Genomic DNA, 15,733 nt, shown 5'->3' on the forward strand with positions numbered 1-15,733 from the left:
ATCAGAAATATTTGCTAATGCTTGTGACAGACTACATTATGTATATATATATATATATATATATATATATATATATATATATATATATATATACATACACATACACACACACACACACGCAATATTGTAAAAAGTATTAGGGTGCCTGCCTTTACACGCACGTGAACTTTAATGGAATCCCAGTCTTAGTCCATAGAGTTCAATATTGAGTTGGCCGACCCTTTGCAGTTATAACAACTTCAACTCTTCTGGGAAGGCTGTCCACAAGGTTTAGGAGTGTGTCTATGGGAATGTTTGACCATTCTTCCAGAAGCACAGTTGTCAGGCACTAATGTGGATGAGAAGGCCTGGCTCGCAGTCTCCGCTCTAATTCATCCCAAAAGTGTTCTATCGGGTTGAGGTCAGGACTTTGTGCAGGCCAGTCAAGTTCCTTCACCCCAAACTTGCTCACCCAAGTCTTTATGGACCTTGCTTTGTGCACTGGTGCGCAGTCATGTTGGAACAGGAAGGGGCCATCCCCGAACTGTTCCCACAATGTTGTGAGCATGAAATGCCTTGGTATACTGATGCCCTAATAGTTCCCTTCACTGGAACTAAGGGGACAAGGCCAACCTCTGAAAAACAACCCCACACCATAATCCCCCTTCCAGAGAACAAAGCAAGGTCCATAAAGACATAGATGAGGGAGTTTGTGGTGGAGAAAATTGACTGGCCTGCACAGAGTCCTGACCTCAACCCAGCAGAACACCTTTAGGATGAATTAGAGTGGAGACTGCAAGCCAGGCCTTCTTCTCCAACATCAGTGCCTGATCTCACAAATGCGCTTCTGATAGAATAGTCAAAGATTCCCATAGACACACTGCTAAACCTTGTGGACAGCCTTCCCAAAAGAGTTAAAGCTGGTATAGCTGCAAAGGGTGGGCCAACTCAATATTGAACCCTACAGACTAAGACTGGGGTGCCATTAAAGGTGATGTGCGTGTAAAGGCAGGTGTCCCAATACTTTTGACAATATAGCGTGTAATATATATATATATATATATATATATATATACACCCATAGGTCCACTTCATTTGTACCTGCACGCGCTATATTTAAACCAGTTAAAAAATGTTTACAAAATAGACACTAAAATGTTGAAATATTTGTAGATTACTCACACCAGATATCCTCTCATAAATTGTGTGTACAGCTTAAAAAACAAAACAAAATGGTGCCGCGCTCCTATGTGAAGATATAATGTGATACTGTCTCTTTAGGTAAAAATAAACATAATAGAAAATACCACTATGTGAAAATTCATATATATATATATATATATATATTTAACAAATCCTGTTATGATATTGCACCAACATTTACTGCATGTGATAAAGAAAACTCAAAACAAGTTCATAAGAAAAATGAATCATTTCATGAGGAGTTCATATTTAGCATGAAATTCAGATCCCAACAACTCATGAGTCGTGAATAGATGTATGTAGAAATCCTTCCCTTTAAGCCACCTCTTAGTGCAAAAATAACAACAGCACCTATCCATGACTTTCCTCCACCGAATGTGCCCTCACCTTAGGGTTGTGACCAACAAATGGTCAATTTTATCCTTGCCCCCCCCCCCCCCTTTGGGGGATTAAAAGGATGTTATAATGGTATATATACCTCTAGTTATTATCTCATCACCTTCATTTTTTTCTCCTCTATTTCCACCCATCATACACAGAAACTGGGGATGACAGGGAAACCCGGCTCGAGGCTCCAGGCTCTTGTTTCCAGGTCGTTTCCTCCATTTTCACCTCCTCTTAAGCAAGTAACCATGAAAGAAAACTATACATAGGGCTCACACTATTTAAAATCATATAACTCTTTAATAAAACTACTACCAATGCACTCACATTTACAGTATGAGGTGCTCCAAGTGCACCAAACTGTTAAAAACATAGATCCATATACATGAAACACTGTAGAAAATCCCGGTTCGTTTACTGCAAAACAATGTGTGTCAAACACTCCTTGACGTTAGCCGGTCCCTCCTCTATGCGTTACGCCACAGGTCACGTGGCTTCCTCAGGAGGATTTGGCTAGGTGTCACATAGTTACTCTTTATATATGTTTGTATCAGGCGCCATTTTCTAGAAGTTTCCCACTGTGTGCTTTTTCGGGCGACATATTTTTGTAGCACTTTGGTCTCAAGTGTCTATCTTTTTGCTATGGGGCACTTCCAAATAATCCTAATTTGGGTTCTAGTGTTTGTTATGGTCACCATTTTGTTATAGATATTATACGTCTGTGGGCGTGCAATCTAACCCACTGACTGTATGCATTTTGCTTAACTTTAAAATATATATAACATATATTAACAATACATCATAAAAAGGGTATGTAAAATGTCCCTTTATACTCGCTGGTGACTTATAATAGAGGAGTTAGTAAATACGCTTTTCTAATTATGTGTTTTTCTAATTATAACAGAAGCTATGTATCCTCATGCCCATTAATACATTACAAATGTATCGGTACCATGACGTAGTTCAAACAAACATTTATTACCATATAATAAAAATGTAAATAAAATGTAAAAAATAATTAAACTACAATAAAGAAAGTTTCCGCCACTTATAAATTAGTATTTGGACATTATTAACACATTGTTCCCTATTATCTTTCTAGGTTTTACCTATGGATAGAAAATCCGTTCTCATAATCATAGTTTTCTAATATATTGCTACTTCCTATCTATACTGTATGTTTTCATTGTTCATATTATGTTAATTATTCACTCTGTTTATAATTACAGTGAGATTACTGCGTATTTCATAAAAATGGCCACATATAAATATATACGTAAGAGTCACTGAGAAAACACAATAAGTCAAATTCCTTGCGTAACCCTTTTGGCTCAAGACTAGGGTTGAGCGGACACCTAGATGTCCGTGTTCGACGGGTTCGGCCGAACTTTAAAAAAAAGTCCGGGTCCGTGTCCCGGACTTTTACCGAACTTTTCCCGGACACCGAACCCCATTGAAGTCAATGGGGACCCGAACTTTAAGGCACTAAAATGGCTCTAAAACACCAAAGGAAAGGGCTAGAGTGCTGCAAATGGCAGCAAAACGTAATTAAGAGCATGGCAAGTGCTCTGCAAACAAATGTGGATAGGGAAATAACTTAAAACAACAAAAAAAAACAGAAAAATAAAACAATGTTCTTCTTCATCTCTGAAGGACGAGGCCCATATGGAGTAGGAGGGAGGTTGAGGTGGTGGTGGATGTGGCGGTGACATAGGCGTGCGCACAGGGTGTGCTGGGTGTGCCTGGGCACACCCTAATCACCTAGGGCACATAGCATTGCCAGTGAGGAGATGGGAAAGATCTCCCTGGGACCTGCTCTGCTCTATTTCTCCTTGCCTACAGGTACATGGCCCCGATACATTACTCTCCCTGCTGGCAAACACATGCATGTGTATTTCAACTTTGGGGTGCACACCTTAATGCAATAGGCTGCGCACACCTATGGGCGGTGTAGGTGGAAGCGGCGGTGGAGGAGGACCAGGGCCGGATTAACAGCATCATGGGCTTGGTGCTGAGGATTTTGAAGGGCCTTAAGGGCCGTGCCTTGCCATGCACCCAGAGGAGGAAGGGTGCAGCCATGCATGCCTAATTCAACATGGGATGCTGTCTCTGAAGCCCATAAACACATCCATGCATCGCCAACTGTCCCTCCTTGTCCGGCCTTCACGCTGTGTGGGGAGGTTCTGAGGGTGCTGCCTGGGGAAGCGAGCATAGAAGCCAGACTTCTGTGTTTACAAGTGACAGAAGAGCGGTAACAGTGAATATGGCCAACCCGGGGCCTATATAAAAGGTAGGGGCCTGGAGCTGCAGCTCCAATAGCCCCTACATTAATCTGGCCCTGAGGAGGAGGACGAGGTAGCCAACACTGCTTCTTTTCAAAAATTTTAAATGAGGGTACACCCCAAAAGAGTGAGAAAGAGCAAAAATGGAACAATGGGTGGGTAAGGTCGGTATCCATTGCTATTCTGCATAAGGTACGGAAAAGTCCCGTGGGATCCATGCCTGGTTCATTTTAATGAACGTGAGCTTGTCCACATTGTCTCTGGACAGGCGGCTGCGCTTGTCTGTTATAACGCCCCCAGCCGTGCTAAATACCCGTTCAGATAATACACTGGCTGCAGGGCACGCCAGCACCTCCAAGGCGTAAAGGGCAAGCTCAGGCCATGTGCCCAATTTGGAGACCTAGAAGTTGAAGGGGGCAGACCCGTCATTCACTACATGTAGGCGTGTGCACACATACTGCTCCACCATGTTGGTAAAATGCTGCCTCCTGCTAAGACGTTCCATCTGAGCTGCTGGTGCTGCTGTTTGTTGTGGCGTGCTGACAAAGCTTTTCCACATTTCGGCCATGCTAACCCTGCCTTCTGAGGTGCTGGCGGTGCCCTGGTTGCGTTGGCGACCTCCTCCTCCTCCTCCTCTGCCTTGTGCTTCCACTGTGGCCCCGCTGTCAGATGGGAATGCCAGCAGCATGGCGTCTACCAGCGTGCGCTTGTACTCGCGCATCTTGCGATCGCGCTCCAGTGAGTGAATTAAGGACGGTACGTTGTCCTTGTAACGGGGATCCAGCAGCGTGGCCACCCAGTAATCAGCACAAGTTAGAATGTGGGCAACTCGGCGGTCGTTGTGGAGACACTGCAGCATGTAATCGCTCATGTGTGCCAGGCTGCCCAGAGGCGACGAAAGGCTGTCCTCTGTGGGAGGTGTATCGTCCGTGTCCTCTGTATCCCCCCAGCCACGCACCAGTGATGGCCATGAGCTGGCCTGGGTGCCACCCTGCTGTGAACATGGTTCCATCTCCTCCTCCAGCTCCTCCTCCTCCTCATCCTCCTCATCCTCCAGAACTGTGCCCCTGCTGGACAATTGCGTCCCTGGCGTTTGCGTGTGCAGGAACCCACCCTCGGAGCCCCTTGCGAATGACTGCCCTGAAAGCCTTGGAAATGTTACCTCTTCATCCTCCTCCTCCTCCTCATCCTGTGCCACATCCTCTTCCATCATCGCCCGAATTGTTTTTTCAAGGAGGCATAGAAGTGGGATAGTTAAGCTGAGAACGGCGTCATTGCCACTGGCCATGTTGGTGGAGTACTCAAAACAGCGCAACAAGGCACACAGGTCTCGCATGGAGGCCCAGTTATTGGTGGTGAAGTGGTGCTGTTCCGCAGAGCGACTCACGCGTGCGTGCTGCAGCTGAAACTCCACTATGGCCTGCTGCTGCTCGCACAGTCTTTCCAGCATGTGCAAGGTGGAGTTCCACCTTGTGGGCACGTCACATATGAGGCGGTGAGCGGGAAGGCCGAAGTTACGCTGCAGCGCTGCCAGGCGAGCAGCAGCAGGGTGAGAACGCCGAAAGTGCGCACAAACGGCCCGCACTTTCTGCAGCAGCTCTGACATATCGGGGTAGTTTTTAAGGAACCTCTGCACCACCAAATTCAGCACATGCGCCAGGCAAGGGATGTGCGTCAAACCGGCTAGGCCCAGAGCTGCTATGAGATTTCGCCCGTTATCGCACACCACCAGGCCGGGCTTGAGGCTCGCTGGCAGCAACCACTCATTTGTCTGCTGTTCCATGCTCCTCCACAACTCCTGCGCGGTGTGTGGTTTGTCCCCCAAACAGGCAAGTTGTAAAACTGCCTGCTGTCGTTTACCCCTGGCCGTGCTGAAGTTGGTGGTGAAGGTGTTACGCTGTCCGGATGAGGAGGCGGTAGAGGATGAGGAAGCGGAGTAGGAGGAGTTAGGAACAGGAGGCAAACTGAAGCGCCCTGCAATCCTCGGTGGTGGAAGGACATGCGCCAAATTGCTATCCGCCTCAGGCCCATCCGCCACTGCATTTACCCAGTGTGCCGTTAGGGAGATATAACGCCCCTGACCGTGCTTACTGGTCCACGTATCCGTAGTTAGGTGGACCTTGGCACAGATGGCGTTGCGCAGTGCACACCTGATATTTTCCCCCACTTGGTTGTGCAGGGAAGGGATGGCTTGCCTGGAAAAGTAGTGGCGGCTGGGCACGACGTACTGTGGGACAGCCACCGACATAAGGTTTTTAAAACTGTGCGTCTCCACCAGACGGAATGACAGCATTTCAAAGGCCAATAATTTTGAAATGCTGGCATTCAGGGCCAGGGATCGCGGGTGGGTAGGGGGGTACTTCCTCTTCCTCTCAAGTGTTTGGGAGATGGAAAGCTGAACGCTTCCACGGGACATTGTGGAGATGGTTGTTGGTGACCCAGGTGGTGGTGTTGCTGACAGATCGTCTGTTTGCGGGGTGGCAGGTGCCGGTATCACTACAGATGTGGCTGGAGCGGCCGAGACTGCAGCAGAAGAGGAAGCAGGATGAGCCAGAGACGTTTCTTGGTTTTGAAGGTGTGTACTCCACTGCAGCTCGTGCTTTGCACTTAGATGCCTGATCATGCAGGTTGTGCTCAGGTTGAGAAGGTTTATGCCTCGCTTCAAGCTCTGATTGCACAGGGTGCAAACCACTCGTGTCCTGTCATCAGCACATTTTCTAAAGAACTTCCACGCTAGAGAACTCCTTTGAGCTGACTTTGGTGCGCTCGTTCCCTTGCTGCGTTGGGCAGTAGCGGGCGTAGTGTCTAGGGCACGGCCGCTCCGCTTCTGCACCCTGCTCCCTCTTCTGCTGTGCTGGTGGCTCTGTGCGACCACCGCCTCTTCCTCCAAACTACTCAGGTCACCTGCATGACGTTCATTCCATGTGGGGTCGAGGACCTCATCGTCCTCCACATCATCTTCCACCCAGTCTTCACCCCTGCCCTCCTTGTCGGTCTCCACAATGCTGAACGCCGCAGCAGTTGGCACCTGCGTTTCGTCATCATCGGAGACGTGCTGCGATGATCCTTGCATGTACTCATCTTGAGAAATAAGTGGTTGGGCATCGCTGCACTCAATCTCTTCCACTTCTGGGGCAGGGCTAGGTGGATGGCCCTGGGAAACCCTGCTGACAGAGTCCTCAAAAAGAATAAGAGACTGCTGTATGGCTTGGGGCTCAGACTGCTGGCCTGATTTGCAAGGGGGTGAGGTGAAAGATGGTTGGACATTGGCTGCAGGTGCCAACTCTGACCTTTCTGCAGTAGACTGGGTGGGAGACAATGTGAAGGAACTGGAGGCACTGTCAGCAGCAAACCAATCTACTATCGCCTCAACTTGTTCTGGCCTCATCACTTCTAGGGGCGTTTGATGCCCTACCAAATACTGATGCAGGTTCTGTCGCCTACTCACACTTGAGGAAGGTGTTTCACTTGTGCGTGTAGCTGGCACAGATCGACCACGTCCTCTCCTTGCAACAGGAGCTCTACCAGCAGCACCACGACCCAGGCCACGGCCCTTATTTGACGGTCTCCTCATATTTCTGTAATTTAAGATCTTGCCCTAGAAAGGTTTTTATTGAATAGCGGAATAGGAAATATGATCCAAAAAAGTGTATGTATCTCGCACGTACAAAACCACACTAGGCCCCAATTACTATTGTTTGTACCCCTAAAAGGATGGATGAGGAGTAGGAGGAGGAGTATGGAACAGGCAGCACCCTCAAATCTTCAGAAGTATGAGATGAACCCCAAAAACTTGGAAAGGTGGATCTCACACGTACCGACACAGACTATCCCGCAATTCAATTGATCCTCAAAGGTTTTTATTGAATAGCGGAATAGGAAATATGATCAAAAAAAGTGTATGTATCTCGCACGTACACAACCACACTAGGCCCCAATTACTATTGTTTGTACCCCTAAAAGGATGGTTGAGCAGTAGGAGCAGGAGTATGGAACAGGCAGCACCCTCAAATCTTCAGAAGTATGAGATGAACCCCAACAACTTGGAAAGGTGGATCTCACACGTACCGACACAGACTATCTCGCAATTGAATTGATCCCCAAAGGTTTTAATTGAATAGCGGAATAGAAAATATGATCAAAAAGAAAGTGTATGTATCTCGCACGTACACCACCACACTAGGCCCCAACTACTATTGTTTGTACCCCTAAAAGGATGGTTGAGCAGTAGGAGGAGGAGTATGGAACAGGCAGCACCCTCAAATCTTCAGAAGTATGAGATGAACCCCAAAAACTTGGAAAGGTGGATCTCTCTCACACGTACCAACACAGACTATCCCCCAATTTAACTGATCCCCAAAGGTTTTTGATTAAATAGCGGAATAGAAAATATGATCCAAAAAAAGTGTATGTATATCACACGTACACAACCACACTAGGCCCCAATTACTATTGTTTGTACCCCTAAAAGGCTAGATGAGGAGTAGGGGGGGTATGGAACAGGCAGCACCCTCAAACCTTCAGAAGTATGAGATGAACCCCAACAACTTGGAAAGGTGGATCTCTCTCACACGTACCAACACAGACTATCCCCCAATTTAACTGATCCCCAAAGGTTTTTGATTAAATAGCGGAATAGAAAATATGATCCCAAAAAAGTGTATGTATATCACACGTACACAACCACACTAGGCCCCAATTACTATTGTTTGTACCCCTAAAAGGCTAGATGAGGAGTAGGGGGGGTATGGAACAGGCAGCACCCTCAAACCTTCAGAAGTATGAGATGAACCCCAACAACTTGGAAAGGTGGATCTCTCTCACACGTACCAACACAGACTATCCCCCAATTTAACTGATCCCCAAAGGTTTTTGATTAAATAGCGGAATAGAAAATATGATCCAAAAAAAGTGTATGTATATCACACGTACACAACCACACTGGGCCCCAATTACTATTGTTTGTACCCCTAAAAGGCTAGATGAGGAGTAGGGGGAGTATGGAACAGGCAGCACCCTCAAACCTTCAGAAGTATGAGATGAACCCCAACAACTTGGAAAGGTGGATCTCTCTCACACGTACCAACACAGACTATCCCCCAATTTAACTGATCCCCAAAGGTTTTTGATTAAATAGCGGAATAGAAAATATGATCCAAAAAAAGTGTATGTATATCACACGTACACAACCACACTAGGCCCCAATTACTATTGTTTGTACCCCTAAAAGGCTAGATGAGGAGTAGGGGGGGGTATGGAACAGGCAGCACCCTCAAACCTTCAGAAGTATGAGATGAACCCCAACAACTTGGAAAGGTGGATCTCTCTCACACGTACCAACACAGACTATCCCCCAATTTAACTGATCCCCAAAGGTTTTTGATTAAATAGCGGAATAGAAAATATGATCCAAAAAAAGTGTATGTATATCACACGTACACAACCACACTAGGCCCCAATTACTATTGTTTGTACCCCTAAAAGGCTAGGAGTAGGGGGAGTATGGAACAGGCAGCACCCTCAAACCTTCAGAAGTATGAGATGAACCCCAACAACTTGGAAAGGTGGATCTCTCTCACACGTACCAACACAGACTATCCCCCAATTTAACTGATCCCCAAAGGTTTTTGATTAAATAGCGGAATAGAAAATATGATCCAAAAAAAGTGTATGTATATCACACGTACACAACCACACTAGGCCCCAATTACTATTGTTTGTACCCCTAAAAGGCTAGATGAGGAGTAGGGGGGGTATGGAACAGGCAGCACCCTCAAATCTTCAGAAGTATGAGATGAACCCCAAAAACTTGGAAAGGTGGATCTCTCTCACACGTACCAACACAGACTATCCCCCAATTTAACTGATCCCCAAAGGTTTTTGATTAAATAGCGGAATAGAAAATATGATCCAAAAAAAGTGTATGTATATCACACGTACACAACCACACTAGGCCCCAATTACTATTGTTTGTACCCCTAAAAGGCTAGATGAGGAGTAGGGGGGGTATGGAACAGGCAGCACCCTCAAACCTTCAGAAGTATGAGATGAACCCCAACAACTTGGAAAGGTGGATCTCTCTCACACGTACCAACACAGACTATCCCCCAATTTAACTGATCCCCAAAGGTTTTTGATTAAATAGCGGAATAGAAAATATGATCCCAAAAAAGTGTATGTATATCACACGTACACAACCACACTAGGCCCCAATTACTATTGTTTGTACCCCTAAAAGGCTAGATGAGGAGTAGGGGGGGTATGGAACAGGCAGCACCCTCAAACCTTCAGAAGTATGAGATGAACCCCAACAACTTGGAAAGGTGGATCTCTCTCACACGTACCAACACAGACTATCCCCCAATTTAACTGATCCCCAAAGGTTTTTGATTAAATAGCGGAATAGAAAATATGATCCAAAAAAAGTGTATGTATATCACACGTACACAACCACACTAGGCCCCAATTACTATTGTTTGTAACCTTAAAAGGCTAGATGAGGAGTAGGGGGAGTATGGAACAGGCAGCACCCTCAAACCTTCAGAAGTATGAGATGAACCCCAACAACTTGGAAAGGTGGATCTCTCTCACACGTACCAACACAGACTATCCCCCAATTTAACTGATCCCCAAAGGTTTTTGATTAAATAGCGGAATAGAAAATATGATCCAAAAAAAGTGTATGTATATCACACGTACACAACCACACTAGGCCCCAATTACTATTGTTTGTACCCCTAAAAGGCTAGGAGTAGGGGGAGTATGGAACAGGCAGCACCCTCAAACCTTCAGAAGTATGAGATGAACCCCAACAACTTGGAAAGGTGGATCTCTCTCACACGTACCAACACAGACTATCCCCCAATTTAACTGATCCCCAAAGGTTTTTGATTAAATAGCGGAATAGAAAATATGATCCAAAAAAAGTGTATGTATATCACACGTACACAACCACACTAGGCCCCAATTACTATTGTTTGTACCCCTAAAAGGCTAGATGAGGAGTAGGGGGAGTATGGAACAGGCAGCACCCTCAAACCTTCAGAAGTATGAGATGAACCCCAACAACTTGGAAAGGTGGATCTCTCTCACACGTACCAACACAGACTATCCCCCAATTTAACTGATCCCCAAAGGTTTTTGATTAAATAGCGGAATAGAAAATATGATCCAAAAAAAGTGTATGTATATCACACGTACACAACCACACTAGGCCCCAATTACTATTGTTTGTACCCCTAAAAGGCTAGGAGTAGGGGGAGTATGGAACAGGCAGCACCCTCAAACCTTCAGAAGTATGAGATGAGCCCCAACAACTTGGAAAGGTGGATCTCTCTCACACGTACCAACACAGACTATCCCCCAATTTAACTGATCCCCAAAGGTTTTTGATTAAATAGTGGAATAGAAAATATGATCCAAAAAAAGTGTATGTATATCACACGTACACAACCACACTAGGCCCCAATTACTATTGTTTGTACCCCTAAAAGGCTAGATGAGGAGTAGGGGGAGTATGGAACAGGCAGCACCCTCAAACCTTCAGAAGTATGAGATGAACCCCAACAACTTGGAAAGGTGGATCTCTCTCACACGTACCAACACAGACTATCCCCCAATTTAACTGATCCCCAAAGGTTTTTGATTAAATAGCGGAATAGAAAATATGATCCAAAAAAAGTGTATGTATATCACACGTACACAACCACACTAGGCCCCAATTACTATTGTTTGTACCCCTAAAAGGCTAGATGAGGAGTAGGGGGGGTATGGAACAGGCAGCACCCTCAAATCTTCAGAAGTATGAGATGAACCCCAAAAACTTGGAAAGGTGGATCTCTCTCACACGTACCAACACAGACTATCCCCCAATTTAACTGATCCCCAAAGGTTTTTGATTAAATAGCGGAATAGAAAATATGATCCAAAAAAAGTGTATGTATATCACACGTACACAACCACACTAGGCCCCAATTACTATTGTTTGTACCCCTAAAAGGCTAGATGAGGAGTAGGGGGGGTATGGAACAGGCAGCACCCTCAAACCTTCAGAAGTATGAGATGAACCCCAACAACTTGGAAAGGTGGATCTCTCTCACACGTACCAACACAGACTATCCCCCAATTTAACTGATCCCCAAAGGTTTTTGATTAAATAGCGGAATAGAAAATATGATCCCAAAAAAGTGTATGTATATCACACGTACACAACCACACTAGGCCCCAATTACTATTGTTTGTACCCCTAAAAGGCTAGATGAGGAGTAGGGGGGGTATGGAACAGGCAGCACCCTCAAACCTTCAGAAGTATGAGATGAACCCCAACAACTTGGAAAGGTGGATCTCTCTCACACGTACCAACACAGACTATCCCCCAATTTAACTGATCCCCAAAGGTTTTTGATTAAATAGCGGAATAGAAAATATGATCCAAAAAAAGTGTATGTATATCACACGTACACAACCACACTAGGCCCCAATTACTATTGTTTGTACCCCTAAAAGGCTAGATGAGGAGTAGGGGGGGTATGGAACAGGCAGCACCCTCAAACCTTCAGAAGTATGAGATGAACCCCAACAACTTGGAAAGGTGGATCTCTCTCACACGTACCAACACAGACTATCCCCCAATTTAACTGATCCCCAAAGGTTTTTTATTAAATAGCGGAATAGAAAATATGATCCAAAAAAAGTGTATGTATATCACACGTACACAACCACACTAGGCCCCAATTACTATTGTTTGTACCCCTAAAAGGCTAGGAGTAGGGGGAGTATGGAACAGGCAGCACCCTCAAATCTTCAGAAGTATGAGATTGTGTTCACTGTACCCCACAAAGATTGAGTTCACTGCACCCCACAATGATTGTGTTCAGTGCACCCCACAAAGATTGTGTTCACTGCACCTCACAAAGATTGTGTTCACTGTACCCCCCAAAGATTGTGTTCACTGCACCCCACAAAGATTCTGTTCACTGTACCCCACAAAGATTGTGTTCACTGCACCCTAAAAGGATGTTGTTCACTGCACCCCACAAAGATTGTGTTCACTGCACCCTAAAAGGATGTTGTTCACTGCACCCCAAAAAGATTGTGTTCACTGTACCCCCCCAAAGATTGTGTTCACTGCACCCCACAAAGATTGTGTTCACTGCACCCCAAAAAGATTGTGTTCACTGTACCCCCCAAAGATTGTGTTCACTGCACCCCAAAAAGATTGTGTTCACTGTACCCCCCAAAGATTGTGTTCACTGCACCCCACAAAGATTCTGTTCACTGTACCCCACAAAGATTGTGTTCACTGCACCCCAAAAAGATTGTGTTCACTGTACCCCCCCAAAGATTGTGTTCACTGCACCCCACAAAGATTCTGTTCACTGCACCCCACAAAGGATTTTGTTCACTGCACCCCAAAAAGATTGTGTTCACTGCACCCCAAAAAGGATTTTGATCACTGCACCCCAAAAAGGATGTTGTTCACTGCACCCCAAAAATGATTTTGTTCACTCCACCCCAAAAAGATTGTGTTCACTGCACCCCACAAAGATTGTGTTCACTGCACCCCAAAAAGATTGTGTTCACTGTACCCCCCAAAGATTGTGTTCACTGCACCCCACAAAGATTCTGTTCACTGTACCCCACAAAGATTGTGTTCACTGCACCCCAAAAAGATTGTGTTCACTGCACCCCAAAAAGGATGTTGTTCACTGCACCCCAAAAAGGATGTTGTTCACTCCACCCCAAAAAGATTGTGTTCACTGCACCCCACAAAGATTGTGTTCACTGCACCCCAAAAAGATTGTGTTCACTGCACCCCAAAAATGATTTTGTTCACTGCACCCCAAAAAGGATTTTGTTCACTGCACCCCAAAAAGGATGTTGTTCACTCCACCCCAAAAAGATTGTGTTCACTGCACCCCAAAAAGATTGTGTTCACTGCACCCCACAAAGGATTTTGTTCACTGCACCCCAAAAAGATTGTGTTCACTGCACCCCAAAAAGGATGTTGTTCACTGCACCCCAAAAAGGATTTTGTTCACTGCACCCCAAAAAGATTGTGTTCACTGCACCCCACAAAGGATTTTGTTCACTGCACCCCACAAAGATTGTGTTCACTGCACACCAAAAAGGATTGTGTTCACTGCACCCCAAAAAGATTTTGTTCACTGCACCCCAAAAAGATTGTGTTCACTGCAGCCCAAAAAGATTGTGTTCACTGCAGCCCAAAAAGATTGTGTTCACTGCAGCCCAAAAAGATTGTGTTCACTGCAGCTCACACACAGAAAAATGGATGTGGATCACTGACACCTGCCTATCTCCAATCCCACACCACACAGCAATATCGATTGTAGTTTGTAGAACACAGTTTCCCTAAAATTCAGCAGACTCTGTCCCTAACAGGATTGAGAAGAGATCGTAGATCAGGATTGAGTGCAGATTCACCCCACCCCCCACACAGCAATATCGATTGTAGTTTGTAGAAGACACTGACCCTATAATTCAGCAGACTCTATCCCTAAAATGCCTACAACTCGCCCTGCCTAAACACTCCGACCTGTCCCTCAATTCTATCCGGACACAAATGGTTTTCTCCTGCCTATCTTTCCCTAATCAGCAGCCAGCACATTGATGTGTGCTCTGTCCCTTAGCTAAGCAGCAGAATGACGCTGCTGCGGCGGCTGCCTCGAACTTATAAAGACTTGGTCACATGCTTCAGACGGCCAATCACAGCTACTAAGACATTTGCAGGCATGGCTGGGATGGCTTAAGGCACACCAGTTAAACGATTGTTGATTGGCTGTTGAAAGCCCGCCATGAAAAGAGCGCCAAAGCATGCAAAACCCGGAAATAAAACGACCGAACACGGATTTTTACCCGAACATACAGTAAAGTGTCCGTGTCCGTGTTCGGGTAAAAAAAATCCAATTATTCGGTACGAACACGAATAATACAGTCCGTGTTCGCTCAACACTACTCAAGACAGTTGAGCTAATGTATCTACCACAATTCTTTAAGTGGTGGCTTAAAAGGAAGGATTTCTACATACATCTGTTCATGAGTTGTTAGGGCTCTTTCACACGGGCGGTCCGATCAGATCTGCCTGTCAGTTTTTTAGGCGGATCTGATCGGATGCCCCATTCAACCCTATGGAGCAGCGGATGTCAGCGGTGACATGTCCGCTGACACCCGCTGCCATCCGCATCCGATCCTGTCCGTGAAATCCGGACGTATGGAAACCCTATTTTCCATCTGTCCTGGGGATGGGATCAGATGGGATCGGATGAGAGCGGACAGGCGGTCCGCTCTCATCCGATTCCCCATAGAGAGCAGCGGGGGCTGTGACACCTCCCTCTCCGCACTGCAAGCGGAGACGGAGCTGTCATCCGCCGGCTCAGCGGGGATCGCGGATCGATCCCCGCTGAGCAGCACGGATCCGCCTATGGAGGCGGACCGTGTGAAAGACCCCTTAGGATCTGAATTCCTTGCTACATATTCATGTAGCTTCATAGCTACATAGCTTCATGTTTCCTATGAACTTGTTATGATTTTTTTTAATCACAGGCAGTAAATGTTGGTGCAATATAATAACAGGAGGATTTGTTATGTATCTATATGAATTTTTACATAGTGGTATTTTCTATTGTGTTTATTATTATTACTTTTATTTAATTATAATATAATATATTATATTATAGTATATTATAATATAATTATAGTATAACACATTATATTTTAGCATAGGAGCGCGGCACCATTTTGTTTTGTTTTTTTATGATAAAAACAGAATATTTTTTTATGATAAAAACAGAATAGTTGTCTATGGGATCTTAAATGTAAATGTATAAATAATGAAATATCAATTTATTATACATGAATTTGACACA

Source organism: Pelophylax lessonae (assembly GCF_965119305.1).
Source record: "Pelophylax lessonae genome assembly, chromosome: 4".
Taxonomy (NCBI): Eukaryota; Metazoa; Chordata; class Amphibia; order Anura; family Ranidae; genus Pelophylax; species Pelophylax lessonae.